Below are 19730 nucleotides of genomic sequence, written 5' to 3' on the forward strand. Positions count from 1 at the left end.
AAAGCTTACCTGGGTAAAAAACAAATGGCAACTGAATAGATAGGTATCCATTATAATCCACCATAAATTATGGTGGAAACAAGATTAGGATTCAAAACGGGCGGGTAGACCTAGCTAGAATAGACGGAGTGTTGGCTGGAGTGGGGGGGGGGAAGGGGGCTACTATAGATCAGAGATATAAAAATCCTGAATCAGCGCCGGGGGCACCTGCCGTGCTGGAGGTGGTCATTAAATAAAGGTCCCGATTGGGAGGGAAAAGGGATAGAGGGAAGGGGTTTATGTGGGGTCAGGATAAAGGTATGCCTAGAAGGGTAGGTTATACAGGGCGGGGGGAGGAGGGGGGGTACATGTTTTATGTTGAGTGTGTTTTTTGTATGTTGCATTTCAGCCCTAATTTCAAACCCCTATATCTGTACAGTCTTAAAAACAGTTAAACAAGGCTTTATTATATCTAGAATAAGGCGAGATCCCTTTTACCAACCCCAGGACAGAAGCGAGAAAATACTTGAACAATGTATAATGACAAGAGGAGATGGTTAAAATGATGACGTGGAATGTGCGGGGCCTAAACTGTAAGATCAAGCCCTCATTAGTGCTTAAACAGTGTAAGGCCCTAGATGCTGATATAATCTGTCTACAGGAGACTCATCTGTGTGGGGAGAAATTGCTTTCACTAAAACAACCTTGGATAGCCAGATCATTCCACGCACCATTTACATCTGCCTCCCGGGGGGTGTCTATTTTGATTAAAAAAACTGTGATGTATGAGCATATAGATATGCAGATTGATAAGAACGGGTGTTATGTTTTTCTGGAGGGTGTTGTTAACTCGGTGAGACTTAGCATACTTGCAGTATATGTCCCTCCGCCATTTGGATATGAGGCACTCAGTGCGGCGACAGATTTTATTGCAATTAGGCCAGACAACCCCTTGATATGTTTAGGTGATTTTAACATGGTGATGAATTATGATCTGGATGTATGGCGCCCCAGAATCGGTAGACCAACCGGTAGAAGTGGGTTTGCCAAATTTTATTCTGAGATGGGTTGGTATGAAGTATGGAGAGAGAAGTTCCCGGGGAACCGTCAGTTTTCATGTTACTCACCTACTTTTAATAATTGTTCGAGAATTGACATGGTGTTTGTATCGAGAGACCTATTAAGTAAAATTCTAACTATTGAATATACAGCAAGAGGTATCTCGGATCATTCACCATTGGTAGTACAAATTGATCCCAACCCCTGTCGGGGCTTTCAGTATTGGAGGTTTCAATCATCATGGTTACCCCAGTTTGGGGATTTAAATGGAATAAACATGGAAATTGACATTTTTTTTTGGAACGAATCTCGAGTCGGCCAAACCAGGGATAATTTGGGAAACCTTCAAGGCCTTTCTAAGAGGGGTACTGATCAAAAAAACTGTACAGGTCAGAAGTAAACTCCAAAAAAAAGAGCTGTCCTTGGAAATCAATATGTTGAATCTAGAGAAAATATATCAAGCCGCACATACGGAACTTAGCAGACAGGAATGGCAGCTAGCCCAGCGGGCCTGGGTAACTCACCTTCAAGAAATGGGCAAATGTAGGCTAATAAAAGAATCACATAAAACATACCTAAATTCAGATCGTTCAGGTAAATTAATGGCATATCTAGCTAGAGTTGATAAACCTTCGAACATAATCCCCAAAATATCCTCAAATGCGGGGGAAATTCTCACTGATACACCACAGGTGGCGGAGGTATTTGTGACGCATTTGAGAGATATTTATAAATCCAGAATAGGAAATGGTAGCCCAGATTACACAAACTACCTGAAGGCTATAGACCTTCCAAAACTTTCAGACGAATCAAGGGAATTATTAGAACAGCCAATTAGATTAGCAGAGGTGGTAGAGGCCATAAAAGCGCTATCAAATGGGAAAGCACCCGGAATAGATGGCATACCAGCAGAAATCTATAGGGAATTTGGTGACACTCTGGCGCCACGTTTATTGTATTTCTTCCAGGAAATGGAGGCTGAGGGTACCCTATCCCAATCCATGACAGAGGCGGTTATCACAGTTATACTTAAAAAAGGGAAAGACCCACTGAGGGTCGATTCATATAGTCTACTCTACTCACGGTGGACGCCAAAATATTCTCGACAATTCTGGCAAAGAGATTAAGCTCGGTAATTGATGAGATCGTACACCCAGATCAGACTGGTTTTATGAGGGGGAAATCAACGGCTATAAATCTCCGTAGGGTATTCTCATATCTCCAAACTGGGAAGATAAGTGGGTTAGAAACAGCAGTGGCCTCATTTGATGCCAATAAGGCTTTTGATTCCCTTGAGTGGACATATGTGAAAAATGCTTTAGTTATTAGGTATGGGACCTTAATTTATAAAAAGAATATTCACAATATATCACAATCCTAGGGCTAGGGTCGTTATTAACAGCTATGTATCAGATTTGTTCCCATTATATCGGGGAACGAGACAGGGCTGCCCACTCTCCCCCATTTTATTCGCAATTGCCATTGAGCCAGTGGCGAGTAAGCTCAGATATATCTTGGCGGAGGGGAGTGCGGCAGAGGCGGAGGGGATGTGCAGTCTTGTCTCGTTATATGCAGACGATATTCTTGTGGGTATGGCAAATTATAGGAGAGATCTTCCTCGGGTAGTTGAGACCCTCCGGGCCTTTGGAGTGTATTCGGGTTTAACAATAAACAGGGAGAAATCCCAAATTCTGATAGATGGAAAGATAGGAGATTTAAATAGAGGGTTAGTACAAACAGAATGCATCCCGAGAGTTGAGAAACTTAACTACCTTGAGGTTGTGATATCTTGTGATCCAAGGCAATATGAAATATATAATATCCAACCCCTGATAGTAGAAATAAAAGCTAAGTGTAAGAGCTGGCTTAAATTACCCCTGACAGTTATAGGGAGGGTCAATCTTATAAAAATGGTAATATTGCCAAAACTGTTATATATATTGCAACACTCCCCCATATATTTTAGAGACCCGACATTTAAGCGCCTAAACGGAATTTTAACATCCTTTATATGGAGGAATAAAACCCCTAGAATTAAACCTGCCACACTAATGAGGCCAAGAGAACAGGGGGACTGGCCTTTCCGAACTTTAAAATATATTATATAGCAGCTCAGCTTGTGCACCTAAGCAAATGGCTTCGGGAGCAGGATCAGTCCATTGAACTATTAAATATGGTTAAGAGGACCCTACCAGGTTACTCGCCCCTACAAGCCATTCTCACCAAAAAATGCAGTAAGAGATATCCTCAAATCCTAAACCAGGCAATAAAAATCTGGAATTGGACAAGTAGGGAAAAGGGATACACGGGGTTGGACCCCGAAACGACCATTTTTTCACTCCCCCCCCTTTAAAAAACTAGTAGAACAACAAGGAGGTGCACAATTGTATGTTTGGGGTGTAGAAAATATGGGGCAATTACTGGATCAGAACAGACTGAAATCGTTCTCCCAACTCCAGGAAGAATTTAACCTCCCCAAAAACATGTTTTTTCAGTATCTCCAAGTAAGGAGTGCACTGGAGGAATATATAAAAGAGACCCCTATTAAAATTGAAGATAACCCAATAAAAAATTGTATTAAAAAAATAGGCCCAGCCAAGGGCATCTCAAAGTGTTATAAACAAATTATGGACCTGATCCAGAAGGATCAGTTAGAATCGTTGAGGGAAAAATGGGCGATTGATATTCCAGAAGTTACCGAGGAGAACTGGGGAAGAGCTATGTCAATACCTAAAGTGTCTACTAACTCTCTAAGAGTTCAGCAGATTCAATACAATATTATACACCGAACATATTTATCACCAGTAAAAATTAGCAAGTTCTCGGGTAATGGGGCAGACAATTGTCCAAAGTGCAACTAAGAAAAATGTAATTTCTGGCACCTAGTATGGCAATGTAACATGGTGCAAAAATTTTGGGGCGGGGTCAGAGATATATTGGTGGAGGTGGGAATACCGCGACAGGAAATTACGCCTCTAGCACTGATAATGGGACTATGGCCAATGAGGGGAATCACTGCAGATAATAGACAGTTGGCAATTAACCTCAGCTCCATAGCCAAAGTTAGCATCGCGAGAAAGTGGATGGCTAAGCTTGCCCCTCTAAGAATAGAATGGATCAATCTTGTAAATAGTACCCTTGAACACGAGAGGGATGTATATCTTTCAAGAAATAGAATCGAGAAATTCTATAACACATGGGGATCTTGATTAAAACACGGCATTATAAAGGCACATTGAACACAAATTAGGCTTAGATTGAAAAGATATCCTGAAAAATAGATAAGCACAAAAAGGAACACTTTGAAGTAAAATAAAACGATGAAAACAGATTAAACACTGTCCCACACTAGGGAATATAAATTTAAGTAGACAGAGTAGGCCATAGGTTAAGGTAATTATACACAATACGGACTAAATTAATTAATTGCACTTTAATCCACGTAAATAGTGGAGGGAATATAAAAAAATAATTATAAAAAAAATAATAGAAAAAAATAAAAAGAAGAGGGAATGGGAACCAATTTAAATTAATTATTAGAAGTAGGGGATGATCCAAACCTAGATATGGTTTAAAAATAAGAGGGGCAAAGGATGGGGAAAAATAGGGGCTGTAAAAGTGTCAGTGGGGGAGTAATAATTTCCAGTAGTCGTTGAGGTACGGGAAATAGGAACAGGCCTGGAGGAATAGAAAGGATAGAAGGGGGGAAAGAAGGGGGGAAAGAAGGGGAGGGTAATGGAAATGCATGCTATTTTTTGTCCTTTTTTTGTGTAGTTTTTGTGTAGCTTGTTTTTGTGTCTAGTTTAGTATGTTGGTAAGGTAAAATTCTGTAGCAGCTATACGCTGTGTCTGAATATGCCGAATGTGTGTCTATTTGTTTATATGTATTATCTTAAAAAATTTAATAAAGTAGGATTTAAATGCAAATGGTATTCAAGGGAAAGTATGCCTTTTTGGAGATGACACAAAGATATGCATGAGTAGACACACCAGGAGGGGTAAATCAAATGACTGATGATCTAGGTAAACTTGAGAATTGGTCAAGAGCATGGCAACTACAGTTTAATGCTAAAAAATGCAAAATTATGCACTTGGGACTCAAAAACCCAAAGGCTCAATATAGTATCAAGGGTACTATAATGGAAACTACTGAGGAGGAAAGAGATCTAGGAGTCACTATTTCAAGTGAATTAAAGGCAGGAAAGCAATGTAGCAAAGCAATGAGGAAGGCTAGTCAGATGCTTGGTTGCATAGGGAGAGGAATCAGTAGCAGAAAAAAAGACGTAATAATGCCACTTTATAGGTCATTGGTACGGCCTCATCTGGAATACTGTGTCCAGTTCTGGAGACCATATCTTCAGAAGGATATAAATACATTAGAGGGTGTACAAAGAAGGGCAACTAAAATGGTGCATGGCCTACATCACAAAACTTACCTGGAAAGACTAAAAGATCTTAACATGTATAGTTTGGAGCAGAGAAGGGAAAGGGCGGGACATGATAGAAATCTTCAAATATATCAAGGGTTTTAACATAGTACAGGAGGGAAATTTTCTTCAAAGGAAAAGAAGTAATAAAACATGAGGACATGCACTGAAACTGGAGGGAGGTAGGTTCAGGGGAAATGTTAGGAAGAATTACTTCACAGTAAGGGTAGTGGATAAGTGGAATAGCCTCCCATCAGAGGTAGTAGAGGCTAAGACAGTTGAACAATTTAAACATGCTTGGGATAGGCATATGAATATTCTTACAAAGAAATAAGGATTAAAAAGGGTTGAGATTACCTGAAGGGTAAAAATAAGGGGCAGACTAGATGGGCCAAAAGTTTCTAAGTTTCTTTGTTACATGTTGAATGAAAGATAGAGCACCCCCTGCCACCCGGGGTTGGGATCATTTGGTCTACAGCATTATGGTCGACAATCATTAGTTCAATACCATTAGGTCGACATGGAAAAAGGTAGACACGGCTCTAGGTCGACATGGGAAAAGGTCGACATGGTTCTAGGTCGAAAAGTTCATTAGTTCGACAGGTCGTTAGTTCGACAGGCCATTAGTTCAACATTGTCTAGGTCGACAGTCAAAAGGTCAACATGGGGTTTTTCACAGTTCTTTTACCTGAATGTCAACACAGTCAACATGGACACAGCTTAAAGTGCACCGCATCCCCTCGCTGCGCTCGAAATGCGCCGGGCATGGTGCCTCGCTGCACTCGGCACACTATTTCTCCCACCACGCCCTAGTGGATGGTAGGGCATGAAATACTGCCTGTTGGCACATGTTGGCTCAAAAAACAGTGAAAAACTTCATGTCGACCTTGTGAATGTCGACCTAGACAATGTCAAACTAATGACCTGTCGAACCAACGACCTGTCGAACTAATGACCTTTAGACCTAGAACCATGTCGACCTAGACCCATGTCGACCTTTTCACATGTCGACCTAATGGTGTTTACCTAATGACTGTCGACCATAATGCTGTAGACCAAATGACCGCATCCCGCCACCCGTGGGACATCAAAGCTGCTGCTGTTAGCACCCCCCACCCCTAGGAGGGGAGAATGGGTAAGGGCCCCAGTGCATTGCTTTGCCCAGGGGCTCACACTGCTGATAAGACAGCCCTGAGAGGGATCATTGTTTGGACTCATGTTGGGGCATAATAAAGTAGTCCTTCAAATTTCGCCCTCTAGACATACTCAACATCGGAGGTTCAGAGCCCAATTTCTTAAAAGCCGCATCAGTTTGAATCCAGTTACAATGTTTTTTAATGGCCCTTTGTGTGTTGTTTAGATTGGAATCACAATGTACATTCAATAGCAATCTTAGGTTTCCACCTACTTGTCCCTGGTGTTAAAGAAAAATATTTTTTTGTACCAGGGGGAATATTACCTGCAATTAGCAGGCTCAGCAATGGGGTCTAATATAGCTCCAGCGCTAGCGAACATCAAAGTACAATTTCATGAAAACAATACACAGGGATGACCAAAGGTCTATCTCACCATTTAGGGTAGGTGCGGTGGGCTGGGTGCTATATGATGGAAAGTCCCAGGTATCAATGCGGTGCACCACCGCACAGGCTTGAATAAACGAGGTCACGAGTTACGAGTTAAAAGTAACTCCCGTCAGAGTGATGGCATCCTCACTACAAGTTTCGCATTTTAAATCCTTCTTCAGATATGGATGCCATCACTCTGAAGTTTGGGGTTTTTATACCCTTTCAATTAGGAGGAATCCCATTCATCTGGGGGTGGAAGTGACATGGTGTAGTAACATGAAAAGCTGTCCCCTGCTGGGGTCAGAGGGTGGAAGTGACATGTAGTGGTATCAAATAATATGGTCCCCGCTAGGATAAAAAAACCCGGTGAGTGACTCCCTTCGCTCTTGCTTCCTGATCCGGAAATTACGTCTGCGTTCCAGCCGCCGGGCGGGTGTGCCCGGGTTGTGTTCCACTGCTGTTATTACACTATTTTTGCTATTTGCTCTTCTTATTGATATTGGTTTTTAGGTCTGTAAGATGTATTCATTACTCCCACGTTGCAATATGTTCTTATGTTCTTACTCCCTTTATTTCTTTTTATGCTTAGAAACGGGGTGCATGAAGCCCAATCTCCCATTTTATGTGAGGGCAGATTCCATCTTTATTTCAATGCACAGCCATTTTTGATATGGGCATCAGCATTTTCATACAGAATCAATAGGATAACCACACTATAATCTAAGCCCTACTTTGTATTCAGGCTAAGTCCATCCCTTGTGTTGGCATCCTATATATTCTGGGGGTCCTCAGGGTACATATAAAATGCGAAGAATGTATAAAAGACAAAGGTAACAAAATTATTCTAAAAACCATTTGAGCTCAAAGTCAATGTTTAGCCCATTGGGGGTGATAGTATCCAATGTAAATATCCACATCATTTCGCTTTGAGAAAGACGTTTTTCTATGTTTCGATCCTTCCAATTTCCTTTAACTAGCTGAATTCCAAGAAATCTTTTTATATATTTTTCTCTACTCTCATGTTTGCTTTTAAAGTGTTCTGATACCGAGTGGCTCGTTAGTCCCTTCCTAATGTTATATATATGTTCTGAGAGCCTCAGCTTTATTTCTTGTGCTAGCGGGTTTCTCAATAAGTGCACTCTTTTGGCTCTTCTATAGATAAAAATGTTTTTTTCTGGGATGGTTTTATCAATTGCTGGATCAGAATTTTCCAAGTTTTGTGAATAATATGTTCGAGTTTTTTATGTTGGTTCCCATATTGGCTAATAAGGAACCATTCTAACTTGGTATTCTTTTCCTTACTCATGGTCTTATCTTTTTCAATTAAGAGAGAGCTTCTATCTATTTTTTCTAATTCTTTTACAGCAGTTTCAAGGATTTGTTCTTGGTATCCTTTTTGGATGAAGCGATTTTTCATACAGTTGATTTTCACCTAGAATAGCTGGGTCAGCAGAATTTCTTTTAAATTGCCCTAGGGGTATATTCTCCAACCATCTCCTATGGTGTTTGCTTTGTACATCAATATAGGAGTTGGAGTCGGTGGGCTTTTTGTAATTTGTTGCGCAAATAGCATTATTTTTTATATAAATAGTGAGGTCCAAGAAATTGATTTCAACTCTACTAATAGTTAATGTCAAATTTAGTTAAAATCATTGATATTGACTTCCGGTTCCGGCTGCAGGATGAGCGGCAGCAGCGTTTAGAGCTCTGTTGCCCGTCCAGCCCAGCTTAACCCCCCACGGCTTTCCTAGCCTCCATACAGTGCCTGATTCACCCCACCCGCACCGAGGACCGTCCATCGCATGGAAAAGTTCCTGCAGACAATGCCAGGCTCCAGGAACAAGTCATTGAAGGACAAAAGTGCATGCCCAGAAGAATCCAAGATGGCGCCGACGGCAAGCTCCAGGCCCCTGACGGCGGGACCCCATACTCCACTACCACTGCGCTGCAGGGAACAAGCGCCTGAACTGTCAGGAGCCTCAGAGAGCGACTCCCTGCTACCCTCCCCAGCTATACATGACCAGGTATTTACATAAGATGATGCCCTAGTCACACATGGGGAACTTGTTAATGCCATCCACACAGCAATGGGTCCTCTGCTCAAAGAGCAAACGGCGGACATTAATAGACAGATTGCACCGATTTAGAAGCAAGTGCAAGATACTGAGTACAGAGTAGGAAAATGCTTTGCAGACATAGCTGAAATAAAACCAGTGATCTCACAGCACAATAAAGAGATCCAGAACCTCCATAATAAAATACAAGATCTTGAAAACAGATCAAAACTTAATAACATGTGGGTGGTGGGTCTGCCAGAAACAATAAAGTGGCCGGACCTACAGTATTCTATTTCCTGAAAAACAAATTACCAGTACTCCTGCAAATTCAACATTTATGTTCTGACTTAGTCATTGAACGGGTGCACAGACTGGGACCACAACGTCCACAAGATGGCGCATGACCAAGAACGGTGATTTTCAAAACTTGGTAAAGAGAGATTCTTGCTGAGCCAGACTAGAGGGAACATATCCAGGTTGTAAGGTAACCTATTATATAGGTGATCTACAAAGCATCTGTATTGATTGCCCCAAAACCTTGACCTCTAAAGGAGGGGCCAAAATGGGCCAACTTTTAGTCGTTTGACTAATGGAATCGTAGGAATAGGCCTGGTGCCTTTTCTTTGTCATGAGAAAAGACTTTTACACTATCCACCTTATTTGTATTTTTCTTCATTGATTCTCAGCAGCTGATACCCCTAAAGAAGCCACGTGCTGGGCGAAAAGCGTTGGATGAAACAGCACGTTTTTATGATTTGTATCAAACAATATACAGTGAAGAATTGTTTATTGAGAAAGAAAGAACAAAATAAAAAAGACTTTTGGTACTTGTGTACTATCACGGTGCCCATCGCATCGCAGACCATAAGGCATGCGATGGTATGCAATGCAATATCGCGCGATGTTCTACAATGGCATAAAATTTTTAAAATTGTATGTCATTGTATATGGCATACAATGCCATACAATGCGATGGGATGCGATTTAAAATTGTATAAGCACCCTAATGTTAAATCGGGTCTCAGGGACCATTTTAAATTGGGCCCAAAGTACAAATCAGGTCGGTCACGTCGCATCGCATCGCATGCCATTATAATGGCATGCGATTATACCGATGTTTAAAGTGTATTAAAAACATCTTTAAAGCCTGAAAATTGGGTCGGTCGGGTCCCATCGCATACCTTAAGTTAAGGTATGCGATGGGACCCGACGGGCGCCTTGCTAGGAAACAAGTACCGAAATGTTTTATTGGATGCCCTAAATGACCACTATTTGTATCAATTTATTGAAAGTCCAACCAGAAATAACAATATCCTGGATCTCTTGATAAGCAACAACGGGGTCATTGTTACCAACATAACCATAAGGGAGACATTGGGGAACAGTGATCACAATATGATCACATTTTATTTAGATTTTAACAAAGATAATTATATTGGAGCAACTAGGTCCTTAAATTTCAGAAAAGCAAACTTTGGTAAATTTGAGGAGTCCTTAAAGTATATAAACTGGAAGGAATTATTTAGAGGTATGGATACTACTAAAAGGTGGCAAACTTTTAAAAAAAAATGCTGCTGGAGGGCACTGATAAATTTATTCCTAGGTTAAATAAAAGAACAAATGTCAAAAGGAAACCTATGTGGCTTAACAGCAAAGTCAAATTTGAAATATCTATAAAAAAGGAGGTCATTCAAAACATTTAAACAAGATGGGACACCCAAATCATTTGCTGCATATAAAGAATGTAATAAGAAATGTAAAAATACAATCAAGATGGCTAAATTAGAGGCTGAATGTAAAATAGCGGCAGAGAGCAAATCTAATCCCAAACAATTCTACAGTTATATAAACGGGAAACGGTTACGAAGGAAAATATTGGCCCACTGAAAAATAAGCAGGGTACCCTGGTAATAGAAGGAAAAGAGAAAGTGGAATTATTCAATTAATTTTTTGCTTCAGTATTTACAAGGGAACAATCTTCAGAAGATCTCCCACAGATTAAATGCTCGGCTCTTGATTGCTCCCAAACTGTATGTTTGAGAGAGGAAATGGTCAAAAATAGATTACGGACCCTAAATAGTAACAAATCTCCTGGCCCCGACGAAATACACCCTAGGATACTAAAATAATTGAGTTCTGCAATAGCACTACCATTATATCTGATATTCGAGGATTCAATAAACTCAGAGATGGTACCAACGGACTGGCGCATAGCTAACGTAGTACCAATATGGAAGAAAGGTAGCAAAACTAACCCTGAAAATTATAGGCCGGTCAGCCTTACATCAATTGTGAGGAAAATATTAGAAGGAATAATAAGAGATAGTATCCAAAATTTCTTAGAACAGGAGAAAGTGATAAGAAAGGCTCAGCATGGGTTAGTCAAAAATAGATTATGTCAGACTAATTTAATTAGCTTCTATGAGGAAGTCAGTAGGGGGCTGGATTTAGGGAAATATGTTGATGTAATACGGCTTGATTTTGCTAAAGCTTTTGACACGGTGCCTCATAAAAGATTATTAATGAAACTAGGTAATTTAGGGTTAAAAACTGGATGCACAATCAGGGACAGAGAGTGGTAGTAAATGGCATACATTCCAGCTGGGGTAAGGTCCAAAGTGGAGTCCCGCAAGGTTCAATATTGGGACCCACCTTGTTTAATATATTCATCAATGATATTGGAAGTGACTTAGTGAGTAAAATTGTAATATTTGCAGATGACACGAAATTGAGTAAGGAAATTAACTCAGGAGAGGATGTGAAAACACCACAAAGTGGCTTAAAAAAACAAAGAAAGGTGGGTGGAAAGGTGGAAAATGCAGAACGTTGAAAAATGTAAAATAATTCATTATGGTAACAAAAATGAACAAGCTACTTATAGGCTAAATGGAGTTATAGGAAATTCTGCTGTAGAGAAGGACTTGGGGGTCATCATAGATGAGAAATTGGGTAATAGTGCACACTGCTCAAGTGCAGCAGCAAAAGCAAACCGGACACTGGCATGCATTAAAAGGGCCATGGATTCAAGGGATGCCAATGTGATAGTGCCTCTTTACAAGGCATTGGTGAGACCACACTTGGAGTATTGTGTTCAGTTCTGGGCACCGCACCTTAGGAAGGACATAAATGAATTGGAACAGGTACAGAGAAGGGCGACTAAACTAGTAAAAGGTCTGAAATCGGGGCGTGATCACGGCAGGACGTGAGTGAGAGCGCGCGCCTGTCCTCCTCCGCACTCATCACTCCACGTGAATGGAGACTGCTCCGTTTTAGTAGTTGAAACTACTGGATACAAGCCCTGTAAACTACTATGTTACCCGGCGACACCTTGCCTTACCGCCAGTGAAGGAGAGACTTGGATCCGGGTTATAGTTGGCTGTCTTTCCCCCGCCTGTCTCCCTGCCTCAGTGCCGTTTGACGGAAGGGCTGTGACGCCCGGTGGGAGCGGGCGCCCAGCGCTGTGACGCGCGGTGACGCGAGGCGAAGGAGAGGATTCTGGTCTGGGCTTCAGCGGGCTGTTCCTTCCCGCTTACCCTTCTGCCCCTGGACCTCTGGACAGAAGGACTGGGACGCCCGGTGAGAGCGGGCGCCCAGTGCTGTGACGTGCAGAGACACGTGCCGCAGGAGAGAACGTTGGTCTGGGGTATAGCAGGCCGATCATCCCCGTCTGTTTTTCCCGCCCCCCGGTCACTGGATAGAGGGGCTGCGACGCCTGGTGAGAGCAGGTATCTAGCGCTGTGTTGCCCGCAAGGGAGCCTTCCGGTGAGTGGAGACGGAGGGGCGCGTGTGGACCGCCAGCGGCTGCTTGCGGGTGAGAGTCGCAGCGGACGTGGGCTGCCCCCTCTGCCTGTTCAAGAGACCCCGGGAGCCTGCGGGTGTGAGGCGCAGACACCGGAGTCTATTGTCTGTAAGAAGGTACCTCCGCCTCGCTGTATATTTATATCTCAAAGAGCTGGGTGGCAGTTGGGAGCAAGTTATCTCCTTTAGAGAACTTCAGTGTCTGTTACAGATGAATTGCGAGTGTCCCTGGGCCTATAATTAACTGTAGGGCCCGACAGTACCAGTACAGCACCAGCTTGGCCGGGAGTGGGGTTGGAGTTTTTTTTTTTTTTTTTGGACTGCTGCATGAATTGGGGGGCATGGCGGATTGAGCCGGAGACTTTCGTGTTTTTTTTTTTCTTCTCTTTTTGAAGGGGACCCTTGGCCGGAGCTGTGAGTGTGGTGACCTTGGTTTAGGCTCTCCAAAATAACACTTTGAGTAAGGGGAGGAAAAATCTCAAGGGATTGTGTCAAAGGCAAAAATGGGGAAAACGGGCCAGACAGCCGCTGCCGCGAGATTGGAGAAGTATGCTCGCTCTCAGGCGGGGAACAGTTCTCAGTTGCATGCTAGCACTCCGCTATCTACCCCTACCAAAGATAGTACAACCCCGGGGGTCCCTGAAGTCACGCTGCAACAAGTGCTTGAGGCTATCAATACGTGTGAGACCCGTCTGGGTGAACAGATTAGCAAGGTCCAGTCTGATATCTCCTTGCTGAGGAACGATGCTCAACTTTTGCGTGAGAGAGTAACTGAGGCCAAGACTAGAATATCAGGTGTAGAAGATCTGGTTGGCCCATTACAGTCCCAGGTTAAAGCCATGAGCGGCCAAATCTCTGAAATACGGTATAAATTGTCGGACATGGAAGGCCGTCTTCGACGGAATAATATTCGTTTCCTGGGGTTTGAAGAGAGAATAGAGGGGGCATCCCCAGAGAAATTTCTGACAGATTGGTTGCTACAGATCTTTGGGGACAAGGCCTTTTCGGCTCAGTTTGCCATTGAGCGGGCCCATCGGGTCCCCGGGCGGGCCCCCCCTCCGGGAGGTCCTCATCGGACTCTTATTGCTAAATTCCTAAATTTTAAAGACCGGGATACGGTCTTAAGGTTGTCCAGGGACAAGGAGGACTTTGCATATAACGGCAGTAGGATTGCTGCCTTCCCGGACTTTCCCTTAGAAATCCAGAAGGATCGGGCCAAATTTAGGGATGTTAAAATTCGCCTGCGGGAGCTGGAATTAAAATATTCCATGCTATATCCGTCCAAATTGAGAGTTTTGGCGGATGGGGCTACGAAATTTTTCTTCACTCCCGGGGAGGCGGCCAGGTGGTTAGATGTTACCTATCCTGGAAAGAAACAGGTCTTAGCATGTTGATATCAGTTGGTCCAGTGGTCTGAAGTATGACTGTCGTATATGGTCATCGCCATATATTGTATTCTTAGATTTGTTTTATGCATAGACCTGTATAGAGGGCCCTGTGGTGTGTGGGCGTGGCATTATGGCAAAGTTTGCTGGGCCCCGGGCACACCCCATATGGGCATCTTGCAGTATGCCTTGATTATACATGTTTTTTGATATATTGCCTGTGAAAAATAACAGGGGTTCGGATGGGCGGTCGTGAACAATTATTACGACTGTGATTTATCCTTGATGTGTCTTTGTTATGACAAATTATTTTTTTGTGTCTTGATGCATATATACTCCTATTTTGACACTGCTATATACTATTTTCTTAATGACTTGTCTATGCTTAGACTGATAACGGGGCCCCTGCGTGATGCGTCCATGGCTGCTTGGTAGAGCGTGTAGGGTCTGGGCGCATTTCGCAGGGGCGCTATGAATTATGTTTCGATTAAATATTTTGAAGGAGCATTTCCTGTGTAGTGTAACAGGGCTTTTGATCTGCGGTCGAGAGCTATTCGCATGACTGTTGTTTACATATTTAATTTTTTTTCCCTTTTTTTTCATTTTCTTCTTTGTCTTGCTGATAGCTCTCGCCCACCGTTATATATATAAATTCTGAGAGTTGTGGAGTGGTGTGGTGGGAGGGGGGGGCGGGCTTCTTTGGTGGTCATTAGTAAATTGCCCCAGGGCCGCATGTATTTGTGATAGGGTAGGGGTATGTGGTGGATGGGGTGTAGGGTTATAGGTATACCAGGGGGGTTGGGTATACAGGGTGGGGGGGGGGATGGGGGGGGGGTTTGCGTATTTGTTGTGGTGTAAGTGTTTTTGTTTTTTTTGTATGTTTCTAGTCATGGCCGCCTGAATTATAAAACCTCTGCTAGGTGGCTCTTACGGTGCCAGTCATGGCGGGCCGGGCCCAAGGGGGCAAGTGGGTCTTGTTGTAGAGGAGCTGACACGGGCACAGGCAGGAGTAACATGTTTGATGTATTCTAAATGGTTAAATTCTTGACCTGGAATGTTAGAGGCCTGAACTGCAAGATTAAAAGAGCTCTTGTGATGAAGCAGTGTAAGGGCCTTGAGGCTGATATAATATGTTTACAAGAGACCCACTTGACGAAGGAACGGGCGGGATCCATAAAACGTCCATGGATTGGACATATCTTCCAGGCCCCCTTCTCCTCCTCCTCCCGTGGGGTAGCGATTCTTATTAAAAAAACTGTGGTTCTTGAAGTAGGATGTGTTAAGATTGACCAGGGGGGTAGATTTATATTTTTGGAATGTGCTATTGAGCATGTGCGGTTCTGTATTATGACTGTGTATATCCCACCCCCATTCTCCTACGATGTGGTGAGACTGGCGGTGGAATTTGCGACGTCTTTCCCAGAAAATTTAGTGATTTGCTTGGGGGACTTTAACAAGGTCCTCCAACCCAGGCTGGATAGATGGAATAGGTCCGAGAAGGATATAGATAGAGAAGGCAATAGGTTTTCTGAGTTCATTGAAGAAATTGGGTGGAAAGACCCCTGGCGGATGAGGAATCCCGAGGCTCAGCAGTTTTCGTGCTATTCCCCTTCCCATAGATCGTTTTCTCGGATCGATCTGATTCTTGTATCAGACCTAGCCCTTACTAAGATTAGGCATGTTGACTATAGAGCACGTGGGATATCGGACCACTCCCCGGTGATAATGGAATTGGATCTAGAGACCCCGTTAGGGTTTAAGTATTGGAAATTACAGGCCTATTGGTTGGAGCAATTGGGTGATCCGGGCGGGTTTGAAACCATTATTGAGGAGTTTTTTGCGGGTAATGATGGGTCCGCCTCTAATAACTGTGTGTGGGACGCCTTTAAGGCCTATTTGAGAGGGGTTGTGATCAAAAAGATAGCATTTTTAAAAACATCTAATCGTAAACTAGCAAAAGAATTAGAGGCCAAAATGACTCACTATGAGAATGTATTCCTACAGGTGAAAACTGATGTTGCCAGGTCTGAGTGGCTGGTTGCCCAGAAAGAGTGGGTAGAACATCTTCAAGGGGCGACATGTCGCAGGCTGGGGTTTGGGGCACACAAGTGGTATGCAAACTCTGACCGCACTGGGAAATTCCTGGCCCATTTAATGAAGCAGGAGAACCCCCATAACACTATTTCGATGATTGAACTATCAAACGGTGATAAAGTAACTAAAACCCCGGGTATAACGGAGCTCTTCTCCACACATCTGGAGGATGTATATAGGTCCAAACTTAATCGGAATACCGGGGAAATTGAGGACTATTTGTCCCGTTTAGCTCTCCCTCGCTTAGAGCCCGCTTCACGGGATTGTTTGGAGGCACCTCTGCTATTAGAGGAGGTTAAGGTGGCGGTTAATTCTTTCCCAGGGGGCAAAGCCCCCGGTCTGGATGGCCTCCCCGGGGAGGTGTATCAAAAATTTATAGGAAAGCTTGGCCCGCGCCTCCTGAAAGTATTTCAACAGATGGAACAAGAAGAAAGTATCCCTCAGTCAATGGCTGAAGCCGTAATTATCATGATCCCTAAAAGTGGTAAGAACCCTAATCGGGTGGACTCATACAGGCCTATTTCTTTAATAACGGCGGATGCAAAGATATATGCCAAGATTTTGGCAACCAGACTTCAGACAGTAATACATCAAGTGGTCCACCCGGACCAGACTGGGTTTATGGTGGGTAAATCCACCATGATTAATTTAAGAAGGGCTTATACCTATCTTCAGTGGGTACAGTTGGTGGGGACGGACGCCTTGCTCGCGTCTTTTGACGCGAACAAGGCGTTCGACTCAGTTGAATGGCCATTTTTGTGGGGGGTGCTGCGGGCGTTGGGGTTTGGCGAAAGGTTTATTAAACGGATATCATTGCTATATCAGGATCCTAAGGCCAGAGTGTCAATTAATGGACATACCTCTCCCCTTTTCTCTCTCTCCAGAGGCACGCGCCAAGGCTGTCCCCTGTCCCCTCTGCTGTTTGCAGTGGTGGTGGAGCCCTTGGCTTGCGCCCTGCGGGCGACATTGGGGGGAGGGATTCGGGGAAATGGGCCCTGTAGGAACTTAGTTTCGTTATATGCGGACGATTTACTGGTGGGGCTGGCGGATCCCGGTGACTTGCCGGGAGTGATAAAGTTAATTCAGGACTTTGGGGGATACTCTGGGCTCACTATGAATTGGGGGAAATCTAATTTTATCTGGTTAGGGGAAAATGCAGGGACTAGGTCAATGCCACTTGTTCAGTTAAAGCAGGTGGAGAAATTTAGATATTTGGGAATAGTGGTAGCAAGAGACTCAGCCGACTTTATCTCTGATAACCTTATCCCTTTTATTCATGACTTAAAAACAAAATGTAGAAGTTGGGCACGACTCCAGATTTCACAAATTGGCCGGGTGAACCTGGTCAAGATGGCTATTTTGCCCAAGTTTCTGTATATTGCTCAACATGCCCCTGTTTTCATAAAGGACGAACACTTTCGGAAAATCAGGAGTATTGTTTCTTCCTTTATATGGAGAGAAAAACGCCCAAGAGTCAGATTAGAGATCCTCTCCCGGGATAGGGAAAGGGGTGGCTTGGCTCTCCCTGACTTTAAGCTTTATTATATGGCTGCCCAGTTGGTCCAGATCTGCGCGTGGGTCAGGGAGGAGGAGGTCCCCGACGAGTTACTAAGGCTTGTGGCAGGGGTGGATCCAGATTATTCGCCTCTACAGCGACTATTTGTGAGAGGGATTCGCCGGGATCTTCCTCCCCTGATTATCCAGGCGGTTAAGGTGTGGAGATGGTCCAGTAAATTAGCAAATACAGCGGGTATGGACCCTGACACCCCTATTTTTTCTTTGCCAGGTATGAGGGAACTTAAAGAGCAGCACGGGGGGAAAGTTTGGCGGATACATGGAATTACGAGTGTGGGACAATGGTGCCAGAATGGAACTTTAAAATCCTTTTCCCAGCTGCAGTCAGAGTTTAGCATACCCAAAGAGGTATTTTTTAGGTACTTGCAAGTAAGAAGCGCAATGTTACAGGGTGGTAGACCTGATGGTTGGGTACTGGAGGAGGCTCCTTGTAAAGTCTTTATTAAGCAAATCACTAAAAGGAAACGGATGTCCAAGGTTTATCGGTATTTACAGTCCTTCTCCCAAGCGGAGGAGCTGGGGGCCCTCCGGGCTAAATGGGCGGAGGAAATTCCTCAGCTGGATGAGACTGGGTGGAGGGAGGCGATGGCAAGTCCCCGACACTCGACCAATCTAATGAGGACACAACAGGTCCAGTTCAATATCTTTCACAGGATTTATATCACACCGGTAAAACTGAAGAAATTCTCGGCGTCCGCATCAGACGAGTGTCCTAAGTGCAGAGGTAGACCGGCCACTTTTGATCATTTAATTTGGAGCTGCAGGGAACTGTGCAGGTTTTGGGGGGAAATTAAGGAAACCCTAGTGGTACTGGGGGTACCGAGAGTAGGGTTAAGTAAAAGAAACTTGATCTTGGGTATCTGGAAAGATACCGCAATAAGTGGGGATTTGAAGTACCTGGTAAGAAGTGTAGTGGCCCTGGCCAAAGTGATAATTGCCAGACGATGGCTATCTCCTCTGGCTCCCTGCCATCGGGAATGGGTTAACTTGATAAATTTGACTAGTGAACATGAAAAATACTTGCTTGCATCTAGGGGGACGCTCGATAAGTACTTGAGAATATGGGGCCCCTGGAACAGATCAGTATTATATAGTGTTAGTTATAGTGAGGGGTTGAGTATCTAGCGGGGGGGGCAGGTTTGGGTGGGGGAGGAGGCCAGCCCAGGTCGGGGCGCCATTTTTTTTTTTTTTTTCCCTTATTCGGGGGAAAAAATAGGTAGGTAATGGGCACGGGGGGACCTCTGACCGATTCGAGTGCAGAGGCAGAGCCCCTTATATGCACACTAGATGTGCACTTTTAGGCACGCTCACTTATATGACACACGGGTCTTTAGTGTGTGGGGATAGAGGGGCTACAAGCGAAACGCAGGACGGAGCCACCAGTACTGGCGGATACCGTCCCCGCCAATACACAAGGGCAGACTTAGGGTAATTACGCTGATAGGGGGAGGAGGGTGGGTGTGGGGGGGTTATTTTGTTAGAGGGCAGGGAATTATTTTCCTTAATAAGGTCTAAGAATTAAGTCACTAATCCTCATGCTTGATGGCGAGGCATCAGTATCGGGGTTGTTCACTAGGCACCCTCCTGAGTAGGGCATATAAAGTAGGCACTTTTTCTTTTTTTTTTTTTTTTTTTTCTGGGCCCGCTGGGGTGGCCTCTATATCCACAGCCCAATTTTTTCCCCCCTTCTGTTATTTATATAGACGTCGGTGGCAGGTGGGGAGCAATCGGGATCTGGTGGAAAACGAGGATTGAGAGAGTGGATAGGAGGGGGGCGGGGGCACTGAGAGG

This window comes from Crinia signifera, chromosome 4 (assembly GCF_055691185.1).
Source record: "Crinia signifera chromosome 4, ASM5569118v1, whole genome shotgun sequence".
Taxonomy (NCBI): Eukaryota; Metazoa; Chordata; class Amphibia; order Anura; family Myobatrachidae; genus Crinia; species Crinia signifera.